At 44.9% G+C, this 4,539-nt stretch overlaps 1 non-coding gene across 1 annotated transcript; it reads left to right on the top strand.

Annotated features, from left to right (window-relative positions):
* Positions 1-2,566: 2,566 nt before the first annotated feature.
* On the top strand, positions 2,567-2,673 carry LOC132540545 (U6 spliceosomal RNA). The gene has a single exon (XR_009551743.1). It is a non-coding gene; the product is annotated as a U6 spliceosomal RNA (small nuclear RNA).
* Positions 2,674-4,539: the final 1,866 nt, after the last annotated feature.

Below are 4,539 nucleotides of genomic sequence, written 5' to 3'. Positions count from 1 at the left end.
GGTGGTAAACAGAGACTCGTGGACACAGGGCTGGGCCGGGAAGCTGTATTTCTTTATTCATGAACAACCATTCATAAACTAACCCAAACTAATCACCACACAGATCTGTCCTGCATCCTTCTCCCCGGACGGCTACTCCAAGAACTCTCGAAGTCTGTCGGGGTTCCGGGAATTTTGATAATTTTACATATCAATAAGTCCATTTATCCTTTTGTTACACTCATTTAAGATGGAGACACACCCTAGGTGTGCTCAGGTTTTTTTTTTTAGACTAACTTAGTTAAAATATATTGATTTTTAACTAATTTTTAACTCAGATTTGAATGTAAGTTAACTTTATCTTTATGAGAATTACGTTGAAAACCTTTTTCATTTAACTCTGTCTGGTAAGAATATAGCCTTAAAGTTATATTTTTAACCTTAAAGTTAATGTTTACCAAACTTTAAACACACACGTAAACATGGTCTTTAATACACAAGGAGAGAAACCTTTGTTACGAAGACATGCCATTTTAAACACGAATTTAGATCTATACTGTCTTAGTTGTTGGGGGGTTCACCATCTGGAGGTGGCCTCCCGCGCAGCTCCACTTTTAGGAATTGTAGGTTGTGATCTCTGGATGAATCTCTGCGTATTTTAGCTCTTCTGCCTTCAGACCAAGTTTAGGATCTCTGCCAGGGGGCCCAGTTTTGGCAGGGAGCCTGCAGTCTCCAGGTGGTCCAGGATCTGTCCAGACTTCATAGCAGGAGGGCAGACCGGCCAGCTGTGCAGAAGGCGGGGGCTGAGGTGCCTCGGGGTCCGAGCAGCATGGAGGGAGCCCACGCCCAATGCCCTGCGCCACGCGGCGGAAAGCTGGCTCATGTGGGCTGGTGTTGGGCTCCTGCGAGCTGGCGTTGGGCGGAAATCACAGAGTGTTCCAGAGATAAGTGTTCCAGAAACAGCGAAACAGTCTCGTGAAGAAAGGGCAGAGGCCTTTGGCGATCTCTTCACAAGCAGAAGAGAAGGCCATAGTGCATAGGTAGCCAAATTGTCTTCAGTAATCTGAGAGATGCGCAGGTCAGGTCCACATGGGCACCATTTGTCGTTACAGTGCGGGGCTCCAGCAGGCCAGGCTAGCTTTGCAGCGGTAGACAGAGATGACCAGAGACACACGGCTGAGCTGAGAAGCCATCTTTCTTTATTCACAAACAACAATTCATAAACTAACCCAAACTAATCACCAAACAGATCTGTCCTGCATCCTTCTCCCCAGGTGGCCGCACCAAGAACTCTCAAAGTCTGTAGGGGTTCCGGGGGTGGGGAGAAGAGGGCCCGCGAAACTAGCAGGGGCCATATCACAATCTCCCAGAGGCGGGGGAGGGGTGAGACCAAAACCAATGTGAAGCATACAACAGTCCAGAAAAGAATTTTGAGTCCATATGGGGGAGGTGCTGAGGCAGGAAGGAGCACCCAGATGGGAGAGGTTGCAGGTGTGTCTAGTGTTGGAGGCAGGAAAGACCACCCAGAGATGGGAGAGGTTGCAGGTGTGTCTAGTGTTGGAGGCAGGAAAGACCACCCAGAGATGGGAGAGGTTACAGGTGTGTCTAGTGTTGGAGGCAGGAAGGACCACCCAGATGGCAGAGGTTGCAGGTAGGGCTGGAGTGTTGGAGGCAGGAAGGACCACCCAGATGGGAGTGGCTGCAGGTGGGGCTTGGGAGGTATAGACACAGCTTTGATTTTGTAGCCCAGAGATGGAGCAAGTTTGGGCTGGATCTTTGGCCCAGACAGCACCATGAAAATCTTTCTCTACCTTTTCTCACTTTCCCAGGACTAACATGTGAGCAGCTTTCAGTTTTCAGTCCTGTTTGTTTTTCTGTACCTCTCTCTCTTTTGCTATCATGTTCTGTTTTCAATAAAAGTTTTATTTACCTGAAAAAAAAAAATGAATTGGAAAAAATAACCACCAGGAGCGGTAGACTCATGAGCACTGAGCCCCAACAATATCCCTGGTGGTAATAAATAAATGAACAATAAAATTTAGGAGAACACATTAATCTATAGTCATAGAAGATCAGTAGTTTTGTTTTGGAGTGTGAGGAGGACTACAAAGAATGAGGACAGACAGAGGGTAGATAGCATAATGGTTATGCAAATAGACTCTCATGCCAGAGGCTCCAAAGTCCCAGATTCAATCCCCTGCAACACCACAAGCCAAAGCTGAACAATGCTCTGGTTAAAGAAAAAAATTAATTAATTTAAAAAAGAATGAGGGCAAGTGGAAGGTTTGTTCTATTGTGGTGACAGGCTCAGGGGTGTGTTTAAATAGTTCACGTGAGTGTGAATGGCTGACCTCACTGCTGGCTCTGCGTGAGACCAGCTGCCCACCACAGCTCCCTGGAAGGGCTGGTCAGGGCTTATCATCATAGTTCTCCTTTCTATGCCATTTTCAGTTTGGCCACAGAGGGAAATAAAATCCTCTATTTTGCACTCATATAAAGAAAGCAGTTGAGGAAATAAGGCAAACTATTCCGTAAAGCATTGGGTTGCCAGGAAAGTCAGGATGAATTCTTTAAAATATTTACTTACGTGCTCGCTTCAGCAGCACATACATTAAAACTGGAAGGATACAGAGAAGATTAGCTTGGCCCCTGCACAAGGATGACTCGCAGATTCATGCAGCATTCCACATTTTTCAGAAAGATAAAGATGAGTATGGAATGATCCCACTCATAAACAGAAGTTGAGAAAGAAGAACAGAAAGGGAAACTCAAAGCAGGATCTGACTGAATTTGGAGTAGGCCACCAAAGTAAAAACCCTGAGGTGAGGGTGAGGGTGGATATTCAGCTTCTGGGGGGAGGTGGGATGGGACACAGTCTTTTGATGGTGGAAATGGTGTTTATATACACTGATTAATTTGTAGTCATATAAATCACTATTTAATCACTATGAGAGGGGAAATATTGATTAAATATCTCAAACTTTCTAAATCACAGACTGAGTCTTTTTAATACATAGGCTGAGTCTTTGATATGTTGACTCTCTTAAAAGCTTATACCAGGGAAAAAAGAAGCAACCAGTGGCACAGCTATATACAAATAATGTCAAAGGGCCTAAATTATGGTGATGTTGTGTATGATACAGCAAATCCTACCAAAGGGATATTTCAAAGTTGTTGGTACCAGTGCCCTGCAGACAGGGCGGGTCTCAGACAAAACAATGATTATGTAAATAGGCCAACACAAAGTTAACCCTACTGCCAAATAATGTGACTATTACAATAACTATAAATTGTCTTCTTAAACCTTAAGACAGCAGGAACCTCCCACTTCTTCTATAGAGCCTATATTTCCCCCAGTCCTGGAACATCTAGGGTGGGACACAATTTCCTGCATGCTTCTCTCAGTTCAAACCAAATGATATTGCATCCGCCTTCTTCTTCTTCTAGCGTTTGCCCTTCTTCCGTAGCCAGTCAACGGCATCAGGTTGAGCCTGATGTCTGCTTGTTGCTGGCTTTGAAAGTGACTGGGATCTATGTGGATTCAGTCGGCTAGGAAGGATCGTCAGTTTCCCCAATAAATGGGTATTCACAGGATGCACCACGAGAAGGTCGATCCATTGCATCCGCCGATCCCAACCAAATCAATGCAATGAGTACCACCTCAGCATGCTTTACTTCAGACTGTGTCCAGAGAAGTCTTGCAGGAAATGTCAACCCTTCATCATTTGGGTGAGACCTTTCCTTTCATAGTATTCTATAATTCCTTCCAGGAGGTTCACTTCCTAACAAAATCCCAAAACTTACATATAGACCAGGTCCCATGAGATAGAGCATATGTTCACATGTATCCATAAATTAAGGCAAAATATATACCTGAAAGCAAAAATACACAATAGTCTGTAGTGAGTCAGTATCAAGTTCATAATGAAATAGTGTCTACTTAGACTTAGACACCCTCCTTACTTACTTCCTATTACAGTTCTCTCACTCACTCCAAAGCTAACCTTATCAAATCAAGGACTGCAAAAGCTGAATAGGAGCAAGAGACTGGTATACTTTAATGATGACTCTTTAGTCAGTATCAGGCCACCCCATCAGCTGGGGCCCTAATCAGGGAGTCCTGAGATTCCCAAACAGACATGATGCGTCTAGACCTCAAATAATCCCTCTCTCCCTTGTTACTGGTCATCTCTATCAGGAACAACACAATAGACCCCTTTGTGGGCTCCCATAGGACTTTGCCCTTAACTTGGATCAACAATGGTAGTTCCATCCTCCAAAGGGAGGCTGGACAACATACTCTATGCTCCACCTGAGGAAGATGGGTCCTGATATTGGGGCAGCTTGGAACGCTCCTACTCATGACCACAGAATGTGAGCTCAGATCCACAGGGATTCAGAGGTCACATAGGCTCCTAAGCTGAATATGGGCCCCAGATGACATCAAATCAATGGTGCTGGGCTAGAGTTGTGGGTGTTTCTTCCAGGGCACGTGCTCTCTGGGTTGGAAATAACTCAACCGGAGCCAACCTGGGCTACTACGATGCAGGAGAGAGAGAT

This window comes from Erinaceus europaeus, chromosome 9 (assembly GCF_950295315.1).
Source record: "Erinaceus europaeus chromosome 9, mEriEur2.1, whole genome shotgun sequence".
Lineage (NCBI taxonomy): Eukaryota > Metazoa > Chordata > Mammalia > Eulipotyphla > Erinaceidae > Erinaceus > Erinaceus europaeus.
Note: the sequence above shows the minus strand (reverse complement) of the source record. Positions and strands in the feature narration are given on the sequence as shown.